The sequence below is a fragment of the Pholcus phalangioides genome, unplaced genomic scaffold (assembly GCF_987345545.1).
Source record: "Pholcus phalangioides strain wild (caught in Gottingen) unplaced genomic scaffold, Ppha-v1.0 ptg000004l_1, whole genome shotgun sequence".
Classification (NCBI taxonomy): domain Eukaryota; kingdom Metazoa; phylum Arthropoda; class Arachnida; order Araneae; family Pholcidae; genus Pholcus; species Pholcus phalangioides.
In genome coordinates this window covers 15,447,202-15,473,712 of record NW_028301597.1, presented here as the reverse complement: position 1 = coordinate 15,473,712, position 26,511 = coordinate 15,447,202, and the positions used below count along the sequence as shown (strand labels likewise).

At 34.7% G+C, this 26,511-nt stretch overlaps 1 protein-coding gene across 1 annotated transcript in view; it reads left to right on the top strand.

The window, feature by feature from the left end:
• LOC149086600 (two pore potassium channel protein sup-9-like) overlaps positions 1–26,511 on the top strand; it is a 69,631-nt gene that overhangs the window by 2,020 nt on the left and 41,100 nt on the right. The window lies entirely within an intron of this gene.

Below are 26,511 nucleotides of genomic sequence, written 5' to 3'. Positions count from 1 at the left end.
AAAGAAAACAAATATAGCGGTTTCTTGGGGGGGGGGGGGTTGCGGATCCAGAAATTGTGTGAGAAGATTCTGCATTCCGTTTTGGTTTTTAAAAGCTTTTTGCCGTGTGAAGAGCCGGAATTTCTTTATCCAATCGGAAACTTTACTTTTTAGAAAATCTATCCATTTTATACTAAACACTTGTGAATAACACGGGGCTATTAAAAAGCTCTTATAAATGACTACCGGCATTTTATGAAACAAAGTAATGTAAAGAATTAATAACCATCCTGCTTCATCACAGAATTAATTAACATTCATTAGAATTTTTTTTTTGTTATGACACTTCGTAGAATGCGCTTCGTGTGCGGGTCAGTTAGTGAAAGACAAAAGCAAAAACTGTTATTGCTAACTTTACCGACACAACTCTGCTTCTTTTGAGGTAACGGAAGTAAGGTGCTTTGCATCAGTCCGGGGTTGTGAGCGGTTCTATCTATCTATCTACCATGCTTCTTCGATAGATCTATTCAAGTCAACAACCGTCGAAAATACTGTATTTCGTTTTCAAACTCACTTATCGTAAGTATGCCTCATACATTCCTAATAGGATTCAAGTCAGGACTCATCGATGGCCAGTCTAAAACAGATACATTTTTGTTATTAATGCTTTCTTGTCGCAGCCGATCTTTGAACAGACACGTTATAATGTTGAAAAAAAGTCAATCCAATCAGAAGAAAATTCTTTTTGAGGATCTCTTTTAAGCATCATAGCTTTGACGACCAATTTCAAAAGTTAAGAAAGCCTGACCATTAGAAGCAAATGTTGCCCACTCTAAAGATCCACCTTACTGTCTGCTGAAAACATTCGCCTGGAACATGTGAGTTCCATTTTCCTTTGACCAATAAATATGATACCAAGCTATGTGTCTCCATAAAACATGATTTCGTGCCCATTTCAGTCTTTCTTCTCCACCTCAATAGGTACTTCCTTGTGACCGGCGATTTGCTAACAAACTATTTTATGAATCTAATACAAGCTCTGCAAATACGATCTGTCTATGAACTGTATCTATTGAAATGTTCACTCCAGGATCTTTCATGATTTCATACGAGGTCATTTTTCGTGTTGAAGCCAATCTTCCAACGGTTTTGTTTTTACGTAAACTTGTACTGCGTTGCCTACTATAACCAGGTTTTGGCTTTTGGGACATACGTTGGGTCAATACGCGTCAGACACTCATTTTGACTTCCTCAAAGCAATAGCAATGCTTTCTACAGTCATTTTTTTGCTTTCAAAGGAAGTACTCGAATGATTTCCCCCTAAAAAATATGCGAGCAATTAGGCAATACGAGACTTTGGCTATTTTTTTTTCAATGAAAACCAATCCGATAGCTTTCCACTTTCACACTATGAACAGTTTTTTAACCCATCTTTTATATGCCAAAACTCTATTATTTAACTTTTCAAATAATAGTAATAAATAGATAACAATGATAACATGAATGAAACATTAAAGGAAAACTGTTTGGGGAAAAAGCTTTACTGAATTAAATATATTAAAAATATTAAAAATATTCTAAAATTTTTAGTAAATAATGATTAATTTATTAATAATTAATCATTATTTACTAAAAATTTTAGAATATTTTCATTCAGTTTGTAACGTGTATAGCAGTTAATTCAAAAGTTAAGTACAGCAATCAAAACAAGCGTTCAAAATTATCTTGGGGTCACAACACACAATGGTATTATGCTGAAGTTCCGACACTTGCAAAAGTGATATAGGCTATAATTTTTTTCATAGCCACCTCGTTGGGCCTTTTGTTTGTATTTCTATTGTATTTGTATTTAAAAAAAACAGCGGTAAATAATGGGTTAAAACTATTTTCGTGGGAAGGGGTTTTCAGTTCATAATTCAATTAGGTAAAAAATATATTATAAAAATATTAAGTATATTATTATATCTATAGTATCTTTTGACATTTTTCTGTGTGGCCGGTTCATATATATAAATCACCGCGTACCTCAGTGGGGTACCCACAAAGATTTTCTTAGACAGTGATTGTTGTGTGATTTGAGTAGATTTCAGCTTTTATCGTTCCTCGCCCCCCCCCCTCGTTAATAATGGTACTGCATCAATACAAGTTGATCGCTTTGAAAAATGAGGACAACAGATGTCGATTTGTTTGCAATAGCGTGAGATGCAGACGTATTCCGTAATGTACGAGTAGAAACGATTGTGCTTCATCGCTTCTGAATGTAGCACGCGAATTTCTTTATCACGAGGAGAAAACTAACAGAAGTTGCGGATTTCATCTCTTTCCAACTCATAGGCGGAAATGGACTTGGAAATCTGGGGGGGGGGCACAGTCATTATTGCTGGGGGGGGGGCAAGATGATGATGATGATGTCGATTCATCTATACATATATGCATTAGATCAGTCGACTTCACCTTTGATGCTGGGGGGGGGGGGCAATGCCCCCCTGTATATCCGCCCATGTTCCAACTAAATATCGAAAGGAAAAGAGTGGAACACGAATGAAATCACAAACGATAATTATGGAGCCATTGTTTAGTCTAGTCTTTGTCAGACTATGACAGCTGTGTGGCCATGTGGGAATCGGGAGGATTCAGATTCGAAACCCGTGGTGGGCAGCAGAAGGTGGTTTTCTGCGGTTTTCCAACGCCGAGCTACTAATGTGAGCTGGTCTCCCTATTGGAAGAATCTCCTCTCAGAGAACAGGCAAACATTCAACACAATGCCAACAAAATAAAAGCCAAAGCATTTTGCATTTTCCCTGCAATATACAGAAGACAGATCGAAGCACCAGTAAAACATGAAACAAGCCTAACTCTGACTCATAAATACCTTTGGCGCCACGGATATATACACAACACGTTCTGCCATGTATATTAGAAATTCCCCAGAGGAATTTATATGTTGCCCATACGGTTACGTAGTTGGCTTACGATACGCCTATGTGAAAGATTAGGAAAAAACGTGTGAAACACATTCTGAATGTTTAGTAATTTTAGCTATTTTTTTTCGCTTGTGTAAAATCAAATGCAATAGCGTGAATTTCCGAACACGAAAACGACTTGGCACTTTGCGCTTTATTTGCACAGAAGAAGCACTTCGTGTGCAACGAAGTTCATTATCGTACCCTTTTTTTATTTGCATTTTCTTAATTCCCCCTGCCCCTCCCCACGTTGCAGGCTAACAAGTTTCACTCTCTTTTTTCATCAAATAAAATTCGGTTTTCAAATAAAGTGGTTTTATGTGTTTGTGGATAACTATATAAGACTTGAACACAAGCCAATCTATCAAAATATTGTTTACACGTGCATATTATTATTGGTTTATTGATTTTGGCTATATGTATAGTTCACATTTTTAACAAATCCGGTGGTTTTTATTTTTTGGCGTTTTTCCCTCATCTACTTCCAAATTCTACGCGAAACACATTGGCAAGCTATTTTTGTTTTTAGGAATTCTAGCTCATTAATAATTGATAATTTTCTCGCAAGCGAAAAATTTAAAATTGAAAGAAAAAAAATTCATGTATTCTGGGGGATCGGGAACATTCCGAAGACTTTCAAAACTCCACAGCATGAATATTTTTTGAAATAACACCTAAACAAAAATTCTAGAAAATTGTGGGGGGGGGGGGAGGGGGGGGGAAGAATAAATTTCTCATAAAAGAAGAAACCCACGTTAAATTTTTGTGCATATGTGTAGAAATATTTCCTATTATGTTTATCACTGTTTTTTTGTTTTGTTTTTTCAAACACAAGTTCTGTATATTCTATACAGATTTACCATTCCACGAAGATTGAAAACATACCAAATAATATACCGTATTTCTTGATCCACAGTACTTCAGATTTTTTTCAAAAAAACAATTGTGGACTTGCGTTTTTTACACTGATGAAGCACCTACATTAAGTTTTGTTTCTTAGATGTTTGTTTAAAGTTAAAAATATTGCCGTGAATGTAGTCAAACAAAATCATATTTGAGCTATTCAAATCGTTTTAGAACAGTTATATAGCAAGTATTTAAAAGTAAATACTGTTTTCAGAATGTAAGGAATTATTACATGAAATCTGAATTCCATTTTAGAAAGGTCTGTTGCTATAACTTTCACCATATTTTTTTATACTGTCGAAGGTTTATACATGCGAAGGTGGATCAAATATAAACCGCAATTCCATTCCAAAAGAATAAGGTGTTGGTGGTTGGCACTCTAACGAAATCGGCAGATGGTTTGGATGTTTGTAATATCTTTTACTCATTTTTTTTCTCGTCTGCATAACTGAAATATATATCCAGTAGCACAATGAGCGATCAAAAGGACATGCAAGCGTTCCGTATCGCGTAATTAACTGGCTAAAAACAGGCTTAAAACCGTCTAAAATGTATAGTAGTCTCTATACATAGTTCATTTAAGCAGCATTTTCCATAACTCACGCGTATGATTTGCATAAAAGGTTTTAGTAGATCGTTATGTGGTCGAAAATGAGCCCTACCACGGGTGAGCATCACTAGAAAATGTTCGTGCTCTTCGTGAAATTATTGAAGTAGATATTTTCATTAAGATTCCAGAAATAGCATAAAGAGTTGGTATAGTATTTAGATACGGGAGACTCTCTTCATTATTGAGTATAGCGTAGACCCTGGATTTCTGAAAATTGTCTGCTAGGTGGGTTCCTTGTGCCATTCTTCTTCAAATTGTGCAAGGTCACACACACACGCTGTTATATCAACAACTGAGAAGGTTCACTGGTCAGAGACACTTTCCCTGCATTCCGGACTTGTACCCCCATCTGGTTGCCATTTGTTTGGACCACTTGAAGAGCGATTGGGAGAACAGCGATTCGACGATAATGCAGGAGTTGCACGTCACTTACACACACACATCTCTTTTCTTTCTTTGAGGAAGGGATTAAAAAACTGTTTGTTCATTGGAACAAAATTATATAAAAATCTAGGGATTACGTAGGAAAGTAATGTGGTATTTTTGTATCTGTTTATTCTTTTGAAAAAAAATATATAAAATAATTTCAGTTTATATTTGACTTGCCCACATATTCCTCCTGAAAGCTTAAGAAAGAATTTTCGGCAAAAAGAAAAAAAAGACACATTGATATAGTGAAACCTTTCATCAATTTTACCCTGAACGATGTTCTTATCATGATAATACGTGGAATAATGGAAATAATGAGTTTTGTTTTGTGCATGTGTATGTAACATAACTCGATCACGAAATAGGCCGACGATCGATCTTTGTCTTCTCTTCATCTATATAATTTTCCTTCCCCCCCCCCCCCCTCTCCCGAGTAGGTATACCTTTCTAACTGTGGGTAGCAAAGCCGATGGGATAAATCGTTTTATCGATAACTAATTCACTTCGGTTCCAAAACAAATCATTTGGCAAAAATACCCATCGCAATTGTTAGCAATCTTGTTCGACTTGGTGAATTTTGCATTTGAAAATCTGAAGTCAAAGGAACAATAATAACAGTGACACAAAAAAATGATTCTATATCGGAAATGCATTTATGTACGAAGGTGTCATTGACATTGTGCAAAACCGAGACACACTCTGAAATGACTAATGGGACGAACGTCGAATGCGTTTTTATTCGCTTTCGCAAATTTTGTATGAAAGCTATTTGCTTTGTTCATTTCTGTTTGCTCCATCATTTAAATTGACTGCGCGTCGTTTAACTAACTTCTTGGCACGGGAAAAACTTCTTTTTCTCCATTGTTTTGCCTCATTCTCTTCTTATTTAGCGAATGGCGCCGAAGCGGAAAGAGGCCAATACAGAAAAGAATCATTGCAAAACATGAGCGAGAAAGGCAGTGATGCCAAAGATCATTTGTGTGTCCATGGCAACAGTGATATCCGGGTTCACTAGCAATTATGCTACACTTTTGTGTATGTGTGTGCTTCACTTACGTTGCTCTTGAAGCGGTGAAAATTTTGATGCACCGTTTATAATGAGTATCGCTGCTATCACCGTCAACACCCTCACTCATCGTAGCTTGAGAGTGCTTCTAATCCGAAAGGAAATTTGCATATGTACATAAATGTTTTCCATACATTTGAATACAAAAGGAAATGATTAAAAATAAATTAAAATCAAAAATTCTATTTCCCACTTGTTTAATTTGAATATAAAACATGTACGCAGTTACCTCTGAATCTCTCGATAACAGGTTATGGCATAGTCCATCACCATTTTACGTTAAGTTCCTTTTTAAAAATAATTGTACCATGATTATTTATACGCTTCTTAAATGATGTAAACCACAGTAGAAATGCAAATGATGTAAAAACTATTATTAAAGATATAAATATAATTAAAAAGAATAATGAGGGTTGATCAAACGAATAAGTGATAAGAGACCCTAACAATAATTTTTTTCTTACCAGTTAAGACTGGTCTACAAGTGGTCTGAAGCCATAGATCCTATTTTTCCTCAAGTCGGTTGGCTATATGCCCTCTCGCAGACGCCCTTGGGTTGTGAGAGCAATATTATCTTTCACCTCAGCGTCCGAGGCTAACCTCCGTTATTTCGGATGGTTTTCCCCTTGGTGTGGAAGTATCTGGCGGGGATATTCGGACTGTAAGGCGTCTGTTCCAATACGTTTCTGAGAAATTCGGCTTGAATATTGGTTGTCCGCTGGGACAAATATTCGATCTAATTTTTTGTATTTGCGTGGATTTTTAAAAATAATATTTATCCGTGCTTAAATATTTTCTTCATTCGTTTTGAGCAAATGATTAATGTATTTTTCTGCTGTTTATTTGTATGGTATTTCTCCTGAAAGAAGCCTCTGTAGATGGGAATTTATTTCATACTCATAATTGGCGAATATCTCATTTGTTCACATTTATTTTGTTTGTCCGAAAAATTACGTATCCCTACCTCGTACCGACGTTTTAAAGGGTTCTATCTTCTATCTTCGCGCATTACTTTGTAATTGTTCTCTGATAATGCGATTCTGAGCATTTCTATTTTCTCACTTTGATCAAAACAATTTTCCAATGCTGTGTAGGATTTTTTTTTTCAGAATAGCTGCGTGTATATTCGATATAATGTGGTCACGCGTTTTTGTCAATTATTTATTATCTGAGTAAAGATATTTTACATTCGACAATAAATCAAGCAACTTTACATTTGACAATATGCCAAGACACTTTTCCCTCGAGATGGCTCAATTAAGGGAATGCACGGCTGGATGTGGTGATAAAAAATTTGGACTAAATGAATCTTCATTAACATTATAGATAGTTATTTTTATTTTTACACATCCCGTTTAAAACAAGTAGTTTCTTGACGTTTCTCAAGTTAGAAATGTTAGATTCCTGTTCATTGTATATATATATTATATATATATATTATAACAAAAACAACGCAACACATGAACTTCACACAAACTGTATACAAGGGTATGATCTCCCAAGAGATCTATGTCCGTCCAGGGCAGATCCATGAAATACACCAATAGCACCTTATATTATTTCAATATCCAATAAAGCAGCCTAAATTTATGTGACTTTTAAAATAAGTGAGCTTTCTTTCCGTGAGAATCTATCCTTTAGCTCGAACAGGAACTCTCAAAACGTATTTCTGCGCATTCTGTTCGTTTCCTACGGGACCTGATTAATGCAGCGTTTAACAACGAAGTGAATATGAATGCATAATTCGTGCTTCTGCTATTGTAATCAGTCATCGATGAAGCACTGAAAAAAAAAACAATCGCACATGTACAACATATTCATTTAGAATTTCATCAAAACTCTAATATCAGCGTGGGTTGTTTCATCATATAATTATTAGGAAACAATAAAGTAAAATAGGTGGAAATGTTCGAGAGTTGAAAAGCCCTATCATTACTTATTTATCGTTATCAGTTATGTTTCATCGTTCAGTCTGTTTCTATGTATTGAACGGCATGTTTATCCGGTGAATGACGGACATAAAATGAATTACCGTCGCTTCTCTTCTTGTGAATCGGTGATCACATTCTGTCATTGATGGGAAAGAAAGGGGAGCCGAAAATATCATTTTGGGAGCTGTTATACGTCGATAGAGTAATCCTTTCAATCGTTTAATAGCCTTCGTCTCCATCCATTGGTTCGAAAGCTCGTTATTCTGTGAGGTGAGAGAAAGAGACATGTTACTCACTTACTATGAACCGAGTCAGGATCTTCCTCTAAAGCTCATAAGAATTATCGTTCCCTGAGGATAGAAAAGCGACCAGACTTTTTAAAAATTCATCAAGGCTAAGGAGAAATACGAAGTTGCTTCACACAGGAGCTCTCTTTTGTTTTCTTCCGAAAGACTTCTTTGTCTTGTATAAGAAGTTGAACTTATTATGATTCTCAGAGAAATCTATTTAAGCGGAAAATAACTTTTTTTGGCAATAATCATGAAAATCTAGGCATCACTATCAACGGAGCAACATCCGATTTATGCAATCAGGACGATCCGTATTCCATTAACTACAATATAGTAAATTGGATTATGGTCTATGCTTTACGTGGTTCTTCGAAATTTCAGAAGAGAGTAATGCAACAGTTTCAATATTAATGTTTTCGTGATACGAGTTATTTGATTTGGTCTAATCTTTTCAAAACATTTAATTTCATATGTTAAGCTTGGTTAGTTCTCGTATAATTTGTAATCGAAATCTCTCTCCCTCTCTTCATGTCATGTTATAGATTGATCTGATAATGTTTTGAATTTTTTGAAATCCATTGCAGTTCACGTGAGTCTCAATAGCAGTTGATGAATCCTTGTAGAAAAAACATTTTGATGGCCTCTGCGAAACTCCAATCAGTATATATATACATATTTTCAAACAATAAGTTTTCTACAAAGGTTTAGACCACTGGTTGATGCGAAAATGAAAAGGCAGGAAATAAAATTCAACTACCTCCGTGGGGAATCTATTCACCGCCCTTCCTCTCAATCCAGGCAAGTGTCCTTGCTAAAGAAGCAAGGAACAGCTTTCCTTAGGGTCTATATACGTCGAACAGGACAGTACATGGACAGTCAGATCTAACTCAGCTAATAGCTTATATATACTGGCATTTGTCACCAGATTGTGACTTATATGAATATGATGTTACTCATATATACAAGGGTCATGAAAGGGTCTACAATTGACTATTACTACTACTTAACCATACATACACCTCGTGCACATTCCTCTGCATAATTTCTAACGGAACGTGTGTGAGTGTATATACATTCATGACCCTTCATGATATCTATATTAAGACTACATCGTTAGAAGAAAGCGAATCTAAAAATCATTAGAATAATTAATTTTATCCCCGTAACACATATATTTAGTAAATAAATAGTTTATCTTCCGTGGTTAATTACGATTGAGGAATATTTTTCCAGCTTCTCTATATACGTTGAAGTTAATTGCATCTTGGTTCAAAAGAAACTAGAGAAAAAGTTATAAGAAAATGAAATAATGAACATCGGAATCCGAACATGATGCGGTTGTTAATTACTCGATAAATCTCAAAAGAGAACGTGAACATGCTGTAGTGCGCTCCCAACTCTTGTTTATTGCTTGCTGATGTTCCTTTGAGTCACTAAATGAAAATTAATAAACATTTCAAACACGATAGCTCAAGAGATTTTATTATTAACTCAGCTCTAATTCAGATTAATTAGCTTAATAAGGGTAACAAAAACCACTATACTGTACTACACTTCAACAGCTTGAAATATTATTGAGAGCAGTTAATAAAATACAGTATTTCCGTAATTACCAGGGTTGGTAAAAAAACCGGATTTTTTGTTCAAACCGGTTTTTTTTTTTTGGTTAATAACATTTACATTAAAAAAATAAAATTTCTGAAAAATCATTCAAAATTCTAGTAATTAATTAAAATAAAATGTTTATTTATGTAATTAACACAATTCCCATATTAATTAATCTATAAATATTTCTTACATTTCAATAAAAACTAACTTTTGCAATTTAATTATCTTATAACTTAACTCTAGAAATTATTTTTTGTTTGAGAATTCGTAATGTTATTATTAACCTTATAATAAAGATGTTATCCAGTTACTTTCAATACGGTTAATTAGGACTCTATTTTGCAAAAACTGTGATAAAAACAAATTACCGTCTGTTCAATGAAGTATAATTAGTGCTATTTTATTAGCAATGATTTACAATATGCAGGGTGATTATAACTAAAGTTCTGATTTCAAGACACTAAAATAAGAACCACTGGTCAGAATGACTTGAAAATTTGCATGAATGTTCCTGATGCAATGGAATTTTTTATGGTGAAGGTAGAAAAATACTTTAAAAATGTAAAATAGATGACGCTGTACTCACACATTCAGCACATGGGAAATTTGCGTGCAGAATGGATATGATAGCCAGTCAAGGCAAACTGATAATGTAATTAGTATGGCATGATTTCATAATTCATGGAAACATCACAAAAATGAAGTCATTTAAACAAACAACTACAACTTACACAAGAAATGTTAAATATGTTGTCCACCGTGTTCTGGTGGCGAGGTGTAAAAATGCTTGTTCAACTATGAATCAGAGCATGTTATAGTAATAATGTGTGGAAGTGCGTTCAGTTCACTAAAGTTTGAAATCCGACCATTGCACATAACATTTTGGAGTATCCCCAAAGCCAAAAAATGCAAGGGTTGTTTATAGTGGCCGGACAGGTGTCATATCATCTTGTTATTGTCAAAATGGTTCTTCGCTGCTTCGCTGGTGTTGCAATGTGCATCTTGATAAAAGTTGTGCTATCCACCAGGCCTGGATAAATCGGAAAAAAAATTAGTCACTAGCCAAATTTGTCAAGAGCGAAGCATGTTTTGCCCCCCCCCCAAAAAAAAACAGTCCTAAGTAATGTTTTTTTTTTTTTTTACTTTTCCAGGACATTATGACCCATTCTCATATTGGAAGACATATTATTACAAAATAAAATAAATGTCTTTTACTAACACTTTATTCTAGCAATGATGCATATAAAAAACAAATTTGGGTGACAAAACCAATTTTCTAGTCACCCCGGCATTTGGGATTTGTCCAGACCTGCTATTCATAGACTGACGCTGTTGGAAGTACAAAAATGATTGGTTGCGCAAAATAGATTATACCGTTGGCCAAGAACAACATCATCTACTTGTACATTTCAGAGTATTTTTTTTCTTTCGCCAAAGAAAATTCCATTGCTTCATGCAACGGATCCATGCAAATTTTCAATCCATTCTGACCAGCAGTTCTTATTCATGTTTTGGAATCAAAACTTTAATTATAATCACCCTGTATATAGATGATTATTTTTCATAACTAACTGCTATTGTTCATCCTAACCAAAAGGTGACCCAGTCCATATTCAAAGGAATTTCTAACTGAAAATTATTTGGACACTTCACAAGCTGGCCAATTCAGCTTTTACTGCTATACACTAGAACCTTAATTAAATGGGGGTAATATGCTAAAAATATGTAAAAATAATCATATTCAATATTAAGCCTGGTGGCGATATACAGTACAAGATGTGCTGTTTCCTATGGAAAGAAAATGAAAACGTCTGTGAAGTAAGGTAACCACTAGTACACTACTACTAATTAACCGCACATGCACCTCGTACATGCCTCTTCGGAATTTCTAATGAATCGGCGCATGCCGGAATGTGTGTTCTGAGTGAATGTGTGGCCATAACGTATCTATGTTGCAGAGTTACGCTTGTTTCGTGTTCATGCTGCCATCTGTCTTCCATTTTCTGAAGTGAAGATGGAAATGCTTGAATTTTCATGTTATGTCAGTATCGTTTTATAGATATGCCTGCTCTCTGCGGAGAGGATTTTCTAAATGGGAGACCAGATCTCATTCAAATACAAATACAAATACAACGCCACAACAGGCAAATTGCCCAACGAGGTGGCTGACTTAAGAACATCATGGATCCCCGAGCCCCTACCTACTACTGCTACACCACACATCCCCCCGGAACCCCCCAACGAATCGGTACATGCGGGAATGTGCGTGTACGTGTAGTGCAACCTGACGTAAAGTTTTGTTTTTGTGTAATGTTTGTTATGTGTAGTGCTGTCATCTGCCCCCAGTTTTACTAACTATGAGTGGAGTGTTATGATTGAATGATTTATCGTTGTAGGACTGCTGCTCTCTGTGGCGAGACTTTTTAACGGGGAGATCGGCTCGCATTTGCGCCTTGAAGTTGGGAACCACAGAAAACCAACTTCAGCCGACCACCACTGTGGGGTTCGAACCCGGATCCTCGCATCACGAGTCCGGCATTATAACCACTCGACCACCACAGCGGCCTCAAAGCTGGAAAACCGCAGAAAACCCACTTCAGCCGACCACCACTGTGCCGTCAACGGGGTTCGCACCTGCCCACACGACCGCACAGCGGTGACTAGTACACTGGTCTTTGTCCTTTAGAAGTAGCCGGTATCTTTTCGAATTATAAGACCACCTGCCCTTAGCATAACTGTGAAGTCACTACTGTTGCTGCTTCTTTGTGAAGGAAAAAAAAAACTTGGGAGATAATACACCACTACCACTACATATGTATAATGCAATTCTCATTCATGAATTTTCTTAAGGTTCGGAATGTACCGCAAAGTTAGAAAATGCAGTAAGGATGATAAATTTTGATACAGTATATAATTTTCAGCAACTAAGATACTTATTATGAAAATAAATTTATATCCATTCCACTTTTATGAGATTTTTTTGAAAAAAAAAAACACTTATATCATCTTACAACATTTAAAAATATACCATCAGAATGTACCCAAAGGATAGAAAATGTGGTAAGAATTAATCATTTTGACTAATAATGAACCAATATGATATTTTCCAGGAGTAAAAAATTATACATAGGTTACATTGAAGCGATTGCTTGAAAAAAAAAACCGGACTGGTTTTTTAAAAAACCGCTTGGTTAAACCAACGTGGTTTAAACCAAACAACCCTCATTACAATCACAAAGATTATTTTTGTTTGTCTCAGAAATACATAAGCTACGGTAAATGTGATAAATCTTTTACTATACATAAAAACCGGTTATTATGCATAATATCCAAGCGTGATTAATATACGAATACTTGAAATTTACCGCCTGTATCTGTGATTATGCATACTACCCTTAATTGGTAAATTTAATAAATATGAAAAAAATCCAAATAAGTCTAGTGTGTGTGGTGAATACAGTCGGACCCAGAGTTATCCGAAAAAATAATTTTGAAGAGTAATTTTACTCCGCTCCAAAATTTTGAGAAGGTATTTAAAAAAAAAAGAGGGGTATTTTAATGAAAAACAGAAGAATAACTCAAAAAAACTACCTAAAATTTCAAGCAGTATTTTCACTCCTCGACAAAATTTGAAGTGAAATTGAATGCTTATGCGTGAATCACGCATGCAGATTTGTATTGGTGAATACTGGTCGGGCACAGATGTAATGATACAATACATGTATGAATTATCATGCATAGTATATGTATATCATATAATCAAGCCCCTCTTTTACAGAAACTCGTGGGGCACAAAATTCACCCGTAATGAAGGGGTGGCCGCATCAAAGGGGGATTCCTATTGAAGCTGCAAAATACAGTATTAGCAATAACTGAAATGGTTTCTTGTTTGCAAATGAATGAAATTCTGACGATATAAGATGCGCTTGAAGTCAGCAAAGTACATAATTATTGCAGAGATACGCAACTGAAATTTCAAAAGTATTATTCAAGGTTTATATACTGAATTTACATCTTTTGGAAAAGCTGATAATCGATGTTTGGTGTGTTTTGCTGAGTATTTCAACTCCTTCAAACATTGGTCGCGTATGGCTCGCGGGCCAACTGTTGACTATTTCTGGTATATATCATTGGCTGAATATCCTTCGACAATTTATAGCATTTTTTTACTCCATTCTTCGCGATCTTTATCATTGGCATCAATTTATTTATTGCACAATTTATTAAATACAATTTCGTGACACTTACAAAAACGATCCAACCAACCATTTGAAGCTTTGAAGTTGATCAGTCGGAGTTTTGCACTTTCTCAATCTCTTTCTTGTAGAATCGGGTCGGAAACAGGTAAATTCTCGCTTTTTGCAAAAACAAACCAGTCCTACGCAACTGCGTCTACGACAAGTCCTGTTGTCTTCGGAAATTTATTTTTCCTAGCTTGCTTTCCGTTTTTCAGCCATTCTTCTTGTCAATGCTGCTTTTCTTCAAAATGGATCATATTTGTATTCTTCCGACATTCCATTCAATTGCAAGAGCACGAACTCCCATTTTTGGTTTTTTCACTGTATTCCAAAACCTCAACTTTTTCTCTTCGGAATATCTTCTCGTAGTGATAGAGAGTAACAATAACTAGAGCTGGCCATATTAAACAGCTTGAAATCATGTAAAATCCACGAGCACAACCAGCAAACTTACATCAGAATTACAATCATTAGAAAACTTCATGCAAAAATTTCATTGAAAAGTAGAAAAAAGTGGACAAAATATTAAAACTTGTGCTGTCATCTAGTGAGCATAATATGAACCAAAATTACAATGATTGGTGTCCGTTCAGGGGTTTTAGTCCACTGAAACGAATGACGTAAATGGTGTTCGTGATCGTATCTGAGAATGATCGTTAAGTAGGTGTTCGAAGTACATTAAATAGGCCGCTGTGGTGGTCGAGTGGTTATAGTGCCGGACTCGTGATGCGAGGATCCGGGTTTGAACCCCACAGTGGTGGTCGGCTGAAGTTGGTTTTCTGTGGTTCCCAACTTCAAGGCGCAAATGCGAGCCGATCTCCCCGTTAAAAAGTCTCGCCACAGAGAGCAACAGTCCTACAACGGTAAATCATTCAACCATAACACTTCACTCATAGTTAGTAAAACTGGGGGCAGATGACAGCACTATACATAACAAGCATTACACGGAAACAAACTTTACGTCAGGTTGCACTACACGTACATGCACATTCCCGCATGTACCGATTCGTTGGGGGGTACCGCGGGGGGGGGGTGCATGTGTGGTGTAGCAGTAATAGGTAGGGGCTGGGGGATCCATGATGTTCTTAAGTCAGCCACCTCGTTGGGCAATTTGCCTGTTGTGGCGTTGTATTTGTATTTGTCGTGATATTTTTATTCGGCCTTAAAGCAGGGGTGGCCGCATTTGAGGGGTGACCGTTAAGAGGGGGGGGGGGGGTTTACTGAAGTAAAATTTACCATTTTTATCAACGACGCGACACTTGAGTGTTATGCATACTTGTCGGTAAAAGTGATTAATTCATTAAAATTTACCAAATTTACCAACAACGCTTGCGTACTTTGCATAATCGCTAGTAAAAGTGATAAATTAAGGGAAACTTATGAAAATTACCAAATTGCTCTGTGATTATACATAATAACCGTTTTAATATGTATAGTAACCGGATTCATCACATTTACAGTAACATATATAATGCACAAATATTGCAAATGGAAGAATAAACCAGATCAGAATGTTTACGAAACCAAAAAGACGTAATGAAAAAAAATTAACATAAAGATGGTGTTATTCATTTTGTGTTTTAAAAGAATATGATCTTACATATTAATTTTTCCTTTTTACTATCTGTTATGTTAAGAAAAAAGAAACTTAACAAATATCTTTTTTTTTGTCATAAACCGCATCCCTAGTTATAAACTTCATATACACACACGGATTATCTTACGGATTAAACAAAAACCATGTTCCGCCAACGAACAAAAAAACAACAGGGACGTCACGTACAATTTACTTTAACGTTTCTTAATGTGGGTGAGATTTATAATTAATATTGCAATTAATACCTTCAAAACACTTTAATACCTTCCTCAACATTATTCTTAATTACTTTTAAATTAAAGGCGTACTCACTTTTCGTAATAATGCAAATCTGAATCTTTTTTTCCCCTTTTCTTTTCAAGTTACACAATATTGATAAGAAGGAATCACTTTTAGAATTAGAAAAAGAATAAATGAAGGAAATTTATTTTTCAACGTGATTTTTTCCCCGCTTGGAATAGCAAAACAAGATGATAAATTTCTTTAAAAAATGAAAGCGCACTAAAAATTGGTTTTCTGTTTTGCTTAATTTGCGAAAATTCCTCTGCTTCGCTTCTAAATCTATAAGTTTCTTTGAAAAATGATGATGTGCTTATTTTCGGTTTGGCCTTTCGTGCTCTTTCATTTAATTCTCAACCATTTTTTCCCCTTAATATTATTCCCGAGAAGAAAAAAAATGCTTCGAGAGCGTGTTTTTTTAAATTTCCCTAAAGAAACCGAACGTATTACTCTGCTTTTTTTGGTATGAATTTTAGTTTTTAAGAAGCCTTGTTTTGTTTAAGTAAAGAAGGATTTGTTTTTTTATCTCTTTTATTTACTTATATTTTTTAGCTTCATGACGGAATGCTATAAAAAAATGTTGCCTTATGCATTTTGCGAAGGGAAAAAAATGACTTCTATTTTTTATGGTGGAAAATATGTCTTCAAGATTTTCTTCTAGGCGTGAATCTTTCCTTGATGCGAACAATAAAGAAAATGAAGATTTCAGTACACATTGAGCTAAAGAATTTTTAAAAACTTATTTCAGGTAAGCAGATCACAATTTACGCCAATTTATATAGGACCAACATCCCCTTACTTCCACAATGGTATATTCTTTTTCTTTTATATCAAAAAATTTTGATTCACGTGTTTGCTAAAGAATCATCTAAGCCTATTTGCTTTCGTTACTAATTTTTTTTCTTTCCATTGCTTTCCGAAGAATCCAGGATCCTTCGTACTGAATGTAATTTAAATATTATCCGTTATTTATTCTTACAAAGGATCTTTGAAATGATGAAAGATTCTTTTTTGAAAAATAGCGATAGGTAATGGATGGCTCACGTAAATTAAATTTATTTGAGTGGTAGGACTTCAAATTCTTTTCGTTTGGTACATTAAGTAAATGCAGTTTTAAGATGGAAATAATAAATGGTTTATTTCTGGGATTAGAAAATAGAGGGAATAATAGTATTTCATTCACAAAACACAAAGATCATGACGCAAATTTGGTTTAGTGTTTTGTATGAAATATAAATACATTCAGTTCTCGTTATAACAACCCCCCATCGTCCGTCAAAAACTGACGTTACGTCGAACTATGGTTGTATCAAAAGCAAAACATATAGGATAATCCTTATTACTTAATTATGATTATATTTAACAAATAACAACACAATATAACCAATAAAAACACAAACAAATTCTTTTCGACAAGAAGGAATAAAATTGCTTCCATGAGTCATACCGATGGACTATTTTATATGAGAACGTTTGGGACTTATCGTCGTTGTAACGTAAAAGTCGCTATAACTCATGGTTGTTATAACGAGCGTCGCGGCATCTAAAATCATTTGTATTCAATACTCCTGAACAACAGTTTCAGAATGCCTTATTTTGAATTTGGATCTTCTTTTGGAAATTATGAGAATGGGAAATATCCAATCTAAAAAACCATGTTTGTGTGTATGACGGCTTAATTTTCATTTTTCGAATAAAACCCGAAATCACATTTGTTTCACAAATAACTATTTTCCCCTGTACCGATTTTTATATTTGATTCAATAATATCAGTCTCAATGAATAGTCGAAAGACTGAGCTCTTTCTTTCTCATCCATAAGCTCAAGAGAAATTAATTGAGAGCATTGTCTCAATTTCTCGTTTTCTGGCAGAAAGGGCTTTGGCTAAGCCGCTCTAACATTCCTTGAGCTTCAGACAAAGCTCCGAGATTCTGGTGAAATCATTGTCTAAAAATAACGTCCACATGACCAATGATATCGTTAGAACTGAAATCGAAAGAGACAGTTGCCATGTAATTAATGTCACTGCTGTCACAATACTCTTGTCCGAGCGACTTCCATTGAATGCATGCGGCACGTATAACATTCTGAGCTGACGTTAATACGCAAATACGACATTTGATAGGCTGCGAGTAGAAACACAATCCGTGAATCCTTTGTAGGCCTGTAGCATTCGGTAAACGAATTCTTTCAGATAAAAACTGCGAGTTCCTCGCATATTTATCTGTGGAAATGTAGTTAACCAAAGAAAAAAAAATATTATTCTTTTTTTTATCTTTATAAGCATCTTTACAATTTTTGTAACTTTTCCTCGAAACCTCATAGTCTTGATTTTTAATGATAGCCTATTGGGGGGGGGGGGGGGTGGAAAAACATATTTTTCAACAATTTGTAACGATAAAAACTAATTATTTTTTTATAAAGTTAACGCTCATCTCTCACTTTTAAAGAAAAAATAATTAACAAAAAGGTTTTTTAGCAGTTATTTTTTTTTTTTTGATGATAAGAATTTATTTCATGCTTTTTCAAAATTATTTGCACTCGAATTATTTTACATCGATAATTTTTATTCGGTAATTTTTATTGATAGCAAAATTTGCATATTATTCGGCGATGCAAGATCAATTTTCTTCCCGCTTCAGGGCTGTAAGGCATTTTATCCGAAGCTTTATCGAGCTGATGACGTTTTTCTGCACAAAAACAAAGAAACGGTCGTTAGAAAGAATCAAGAATTTAATTCTATATTTTTTTTTCCTCCAAATAGAAGTTCATTATATCTTGTTTATTTTCTCTTCTTTGTGGGAGCAAAAATATTTCTTTCGTAATGAATTTTTTACGAATAAGTTTTTCCCCAATTTCATTATTAATATCATCTTGATATTTTTAAAACAAATTAATATTTTTCAAAATATTGCTTTAAAAAACTATTATGGTATTCTTCGTGATTTAAAATAAAAAGCAGATCCTCTCTGAATTTTTCTCCGCTTTAATGTCACCGCGACCAGAAAAAAATGTCGTACAGAATAAAAGAAATGCAACTTTCTATTCTAAAGTTCGGTGACTAAGGATTCTGCTTCCACTTATTTTTGTTGTTGCCGCGACAAAAAATCCTTTGAAACCTTAGAGAGTTTGAAAAAGAAAAATCCCCTGCATTAGTGGAACAGATTTTTCTCTCAAAATATCCATTTTAACTCTTTCCTCAATAAATCCGGTATATAAAGAAAAATGTGCAAAGAAAGAATAATTTATTCGTAGTCTATAGTACATGAAGTTATAAAATAAAATTATGGTAAGTTTATAGACGTAGTATCACTTTATATTTTACGCACTTTAAAATAGGAGCGTATTTGATTTTGAAGCTTGTTCAGCCGAACTCTGAACGTGACAGGGATAAAAATGTTTTTGAACATGAATTGTATCTTCACTTCTTTGAGACATGGGCAGTTTTGATTAAAAGTAGAATGAAATAATGGAAATAATATAGTTAAAACGGTATTTCTATATTTTTCACAGAAAGATGAAAAATAAATAAAAATAACTTTATTTAAAAAAATACTGTTCTAATTGCAAAATTTATCGTACTGTTGAGTGACTGTTTGCCTTATCCCCCCCCCCCCCACTTCGTTAAAACAAGTAGCACAAATACAGTTGTGAACAAAAACCCAGGCAGTTAGGATGACAATATTTTTATTAAGTACTATTAAAACAGTTTAGATTTTGATGGAAAAGTCATAAATGATCCCAAAGTAGTTGAGTAATTAAGAAAAAAATTATCAAAGCCTCCTGCCTTGTCCTTCTTCATCTGGTCTGTCGATCAAGCTCATACAACAAGCACACTCATAAACTACTCCTCAGTTTCATTTTGCTAGTTCTAACGTCCTCTGTTTCTCTCCAAGAAACCTTAACTAAAATTCTCTTTAGGAGAGACGGAATGGCATCCTGTAACCCAGGGGCGTGCGCAGGATCGATCTTTGGTAGGGGCACAACAATTTTTTACCCAAGAAATTTTGAGTTATTACCCTTCAAAAAGCTTTTAAATCAATAGAAATTCGTTAATATATAGTATAAAGGGTGTTTGCTTTCGATATTTCAATTTTTTTTACAGAAATATTAATTTTTTTTCCTAATTTTTGATCGGATACAGGCCCCTGAGCAGCCCCCGCTTACGCCTCCGCTCTAACCTGTAGACCAATTGAGAAGAGCACGCTTCCAAGAAAGCAGCCGACAATAGTTAGAGAATTCTAGGTGGCATTTACACACACAGCAGAGGCAACCTGAGAGAAAAGTCAGGTGTGGACATCTCCGATATACAAAAGTTGCCAAATTAGAATTAACAAAAACGGGTTATGAAAGATAATTTTTAGGACGTAGAGAAGACCGCATCAGCAAAAGATCGGAAATATGGCTTCTGGGAAAAAAGGACTTATTCGATTTCTAGGAAGAATTCGGAAACATACAAAGTTTGAAAAGTATATCTGGCTTAGGCTGACAGGTGAATGTGACCAAACAAAGCAAGTTAATGGGAATAGGTTTACAAAGAAAGAAAGTTATTTTGAAGAGAAAAAATATGTCGGAAGATGGCTACAGTATAGAAAGGAAAAGGATTGTTGCGGCATCAATTAAAAAAAAGAGTAATTGAATTTCAACAATACGTACGCATGAACTCAAATTCTGTGTCATTAAACACATTATTTTGCAACTTTTACTGTTTTGATAGACACTTTTTCTCAACGAATTCATTGACATTTACTGTCAAAAAACAAGCTTTCATATTTCCACTGTAAGAGAACTAAAAGTCACTTTTATGAATCCTGCAGTCAAACAATGAAGGTTAGAATACAGGTTTCAGGTGCGGAAATAAATTCATTAGAAATTGGTAAAATTTCACAAATCTAACATTCATTTTAATTAACTGCTTTCATGCGTATGTGTGCATGGAGACAGAGAGAGAGAGAAAGAGAGAAATCACACACAGAAATACAATATCTGTTTATGAGGGGAAATAGAGAAAAAATGAAATAATTCTTAAGTCCACGTCAATCAAATTGGGAGCAGAAAAACAGTTGTAGCAGAGTAACCAAGTAGCTTATAAATATTTATTGCTCATGCCGTTCTGCGGCGAATAAATATTTTGAACGCTGCGTGAATAGAATTTTCGAACAATGAAATATCGAGTTTGCAAATTCTTGGAGTATATTAGCTATATAATAAAATCAGATAAGTAAATGAACTATGAAAAAAGAGAGAAAAGAGATAATGGCAAAGTTTTATATAAAAATATGCAATATTCATTTCGAACTCCACCTTATTACAGAAAAGAAGAAAAATTCGTATATAATCAACATAAGGGAGATTATATTATTTTACTGCCTCTCCCAAATGATGATTTTATTCGAGAAAAATGTTGTCTTCCAAACTATTTACATTGAAAAAGAATAGGAAAAAAGTCTATACCTATGAAACATCATTTTAACATTTGTACGCAATTCAAATTCAAGTTACAACAGCTGGATAATAGTCGTAAATGGTTCTATATCACGGAACATTTTATATTGCAACAGGAGAGTGCACAGCTATCAGTGCTCACCAATGCGCATCCAGATGTGTGATCCACGCATTAAAGTTCAATTTTACTCTTCCAAATTTTGTTGAGGAGTGAAGATACTCCTAAAACTTTTTGCCATACACAAACACACACACACACATATATATTAAAAACAAATACCCCAGTTTTTAACAAAATCACCCTTTAAAATTTGGGAAAGGAGAAATTTTAGGAAAGAAATTATTCTTTAATTTATTTGGATAACATTGGTAGCAATAACTATACACAAAGAACCGTTCACCGTAATTCACTGTCGGAATTTATTTCAGAGCATCACTCTAGATAACACGCAATTTTATTCGTATTCATTTAGTTTTGAGTTACTTATGGGTTTAAGAGAAAATAATAAATAGGGACACATATTACAATAATTTGTAATACGTATTGCATTCGAAAAGTGTGAGATGATCAATTTATTACAAAAAAAAACAAAACAATATCAAAAAAGTGAGAGTTATTATGGGAGAAAGGGGTCATTATGGGTTATTAATGAGAAAGTATTATGGGATTTTTTCCCATCATATGTGCATATCATATTTCAGTGGTTCTCAAAGTGTGTGTCGCGGCTCCTAAGTACGTCACGGCACCGGCGTGATGCCGATATTGATGTGTTTCTGTTCTCAGTACTTTGAAATAGTTCGTCTATGGATGCAAATGTTTACAAGACTCTTCTGGGAATTAGCGGATGAATTATGGCTATTGCAAGGAAGCTGCGTGTCACAGTAGTTTGAGAAGCATTATCATACCGTTTCGCTTACCAAACACCTTTCTCTTTCAAACACATTTTTCTTGAAACATGCAACTTTTTTTTCAAATCTTCTGGATCGAAATTTTTGTCACTTCAGTAACGTTTCTGAATTGCACGTATTGAATTTTAAATTGTTTTAAGGTCAGTTATACGATCGTTTTGTTCTTTATTTGTACAATTCCATAAGCAACGGTTCTCAACTCGGGGTCTGTAATTTCTATGGCTTATTTTCCATAGGCCTATTTTTTATTAACTCATCAAAATTACTGATTTATTGTTATTATTTAAAAATATTTATATTTTTTTCAGTTTACTGTTTGTTTGTTTTTGTTTCCCTCGAGCGGTATCTGAGGCTCTGGAGAGTGCACACGGAGCACCGGTTTAGAACCACTGTTGTAGAGAGCAGTTCTACACGAAATTCGTCACACTAGTTTGGTTCCAAAACGGAATGCCGAGGTGAACTCGGAGAGAAAAATCTGCTAGTATCTGCCGGAAATCGAATCCTGTGTTCTCGCAGTCCGACAAGCGTGCTATCCATATACACCACAGGAGACATGACCATTCCTTCCTTATTTACGCTCTGTAGCGTGACGCGCTAAAGTAGATTCAAAGTAGCCCTTCCCAACTTCAGGAAATGACCATCATTTGGCGACTGTAGTGATATTGAGATTATTTTTCCCTCTCTAGTCCAATAGTATATACAAATACAACGCGACAACAGGCAAAATGCCCAATGAGGTGGTTGAGAAGGAAATACTTTTTTTATCAAGCCAAGGTGAACACGGAAAGAAAAGTTTACTTTTTTTCTTGATTTTTCTCTCTCCAAGTTCACCTCAGCGTAATATCCAGGAAGAAAAAGTTTGGTTTTTTTTTTCGTTCAGTTGAACTGGGAAAAGAATAAATCAAGAATCACACTGCCACCACTTGGGGGCCATTTACTGAAATTTAAGAGAGCTACCATGCCTCTACTTCAGCGCGTCACGTTACAGAGCGTGCATAAGGAAGGGATGATCATATTTGCTGTGGTGATTTCAAGAGGACTAGCTTTGATTCCCGGGGGGGGGGGGGAGCATAATATACTTTCTGAATTCACCTCGGTATTCATGAATAAAACGTTTTTCCTTCATAAAATTAGGCTGGGACAAAATATGATCTCAAAATATACTACACTCTATTTTATATATACAGTCGAATCCTGTTATATCGAACTCCAAGACACAGGAGAAATCACTTCGTTACATCGAAATTTCGTTATAAAGAAATTACAGGTTTTTGCATTGTTCCTATGTAAACTTATCTGAGGGATTAGAAAAGTATTCGTTAAAACGAGATTTTCACTATAATGGTATTGTGACACAAGTCTATCACGGTGCTCATATGACCACAGAGTAGCGACGACGGCGAAAACATAGCATTCACATTCCCAAAGGACCACTTGAAATTAATGTGCCTTCGCGATTTGATGAAAGTGACTTAGATGTTTTTTTTGAACCAAATGATCTTTATTTTTGAAAATGGAAACGGATATTTATCTTAAATGGAAAGCACGCACCGTATATTCCATAAAAACCGCGGTAATGTAATAAATCATGCAATTTATTTCTAAACAAATTATATCTGCTGTGGAACAATTATACTTATTGTATATACTTGCTGTATATACACCAATTGAAAATATTGTGAAATGAGATCTGAACTTTATATTGCTTTCAGAGAAAAATTAATTTTTTTAGCATCTGGAAAAACAAGATATGCAACTGACTTTGTGTTAAAAATCGATGAACTTATGCCAAGAAGAGGCAAAAAACATTTCCCTTATGAGAGATGATGACATGCTTTGCAACCTAAGAGAAAGATGAGTTTTTCCTTATCCTTGGGAGTCTCTCCATACACGCTTTTGTTTCCTTTCGATCGTCCATAAAGTGAGCACTCGGGCCGCCGAGTAACCACATCTAATGCATTTTACCCCTCCACCCATCTCTCTATATTTCTCTCTTTGATAGAAGTTGCAAAAAGTATCATCACATCAAAATTTATTACCGCGGGGTATCGCTCTTTTTTTATTATTATTTTTGGCAAGAAGGCGATTCTCAAAAATGATGTATGAAGTGTCATGGGATCTTTTGCTCGAAATACGGATGGAGCCTTTTCCCCCGTAGATGATTTTCTTGTTCCAAATATAAAAATTGACGCGGTCTTTCACGTTTGAGATATTTGGCACCCGGTTAAATCTTCCTCACTATGCAGGATACCTCTCCTCGAAAATATAAATTCACGTTTCTTTCGATAGTAACGCATTTTTTGTATCGGTCTTTTCTTCTTCTCTTTAAAAACTTCAATTATTCAACGAAATCGGAAATACACTAATGCTAATACACTAAATATACTAATGCTCAAAAGTTAAGCAACAAAATCAAAAATGCTTATAAAAGCAAATGTTTCAATTCTTTTTTGTTGAAGTTTACACAGATCATAGTGTGAAGAAGCAAAGGACACTCTAATGTAATAACAAAGAAAATAGGAAATTCAATATCGAAAAGCTAGTGGGGAAAATGGGAAAAAGAAAAATCATATATTGAGCCACAAAAAAGTTCAATGGGGGAAGGTCAGCTAATATGGGATTTGACCATATATGCTGGATATACAGGTTCAACAACGTCAATCCATGCCAATAGTAAGATTATCAATGTTGTTTTGTCACATCAGGGTCCATTTAATCAAAATTCTTGTAAAAGTCAAGTAAAAAAAAAGGTTCCTATTTCATACGAGTCGGCGTTTCAGACTGAACGTAATGCTCAATAACACAAACTGTGTTAACTTTTACATTATCGTCCATATGAACATGGCATCAGATCCCGTACAGCAAGTATGCTGCGAGCATATGGTGCAAGGTCGTCTTCTCGAATATCATCGCTTCACCTCTAGTAAAAACATGAAGGTCAATGCGGGCGCCAATAGCAATTTATATCCAGATCAGCATAATGCTGCAATCAGTTTATTGCTTAACTTTTGAATATGAGTGTACATACACACACACATTTACTAATACTTTTATATTTCTAGTGATAGAGCAACCATTCCCAGAGTTGTCGTTTTAATAAAAATGAAATACAATATATGTTAGCACGTTATGTTATTAAATCTGTGCCGATGCATGAACAGAAAGAGTAAATGAAATCAATCACAATAACAGAATGCAGACTTTCACGGTTTATTTTATTAGGAAAAAGTTTTTGGACTATAAAGCTGTGGTAAATCTGTGGCGATAATGCCAGATGATGTGGGAAAAAGAGATGAGCGACTCGCGAACGTATTAAACATTTTAATCCATAATTAAATACGACATCACAAGTATTAAGGAAAAGAAACATACACGGAGAAAATTGAGAACTAACTATACATGTCGACAATCCAGAACGAACTGACTGGGGACTCTTGCTACAGCCTCGTGGCTGTAGCAAGAAGAAACTACTCGCTCGATTATACAGACTAAAGTGGCTCATTGGCCCAAAACATGCTTTTTACAAAAATTATAATAATAATCCCCACAAATCAGATGTTTTGTCTACATCTACGTTAGCCATGTTCACTTGGCGAAGAAGTGAAGCATATTTGAGGGTGATTTCGACCGTTTTCGGGTGAACACAAATAAATACCACCTGAAATGGCAGAAAGTACAAAAAATTTCGTAGCTACAAATGAAATTATTCTTCAATCATTTAACAACACTAATTTCATTTCTTTAAAAATTTAAAACTTTATTGAATGTATTATCGAGTTTTAAGTTTATTATATTAAATGTGAAAGATTGAAAAATATTTCACAAAAAATATAAAAATAGAATCATAAATTTTCTAATAGGAACTATTTCTATTGAGAAACCTTTCAATTATTTTTACCGTCCTTTATTTGAATTTCTCTTTTTAAAACAAACGCCAAATAACACCCGAAAACAAAGACGAACCTCAATTTATCTGACTTTTCAATGCAATTAGTCGATAAAATCAGGAATAATATCATTTAAAAAGGCCATCAAAACATTCTTTTCAAATCCTTGCTTCTATTCATCTCCATTTTTAATTTGCGGTTCTCAATCATCAATTGTTGTTCTTTGTTCAAATTTTTCTTTCATTTTCCTTTCTACATTCCATATAATTCAAATTAAATCTCTTTCTTGCGGTCAATTGTTTTCATTGTATATCGTTATAATTACAACGAGACATAGCTGTATGGGAAAAGCGTTATCCTAAATATCGACTGAT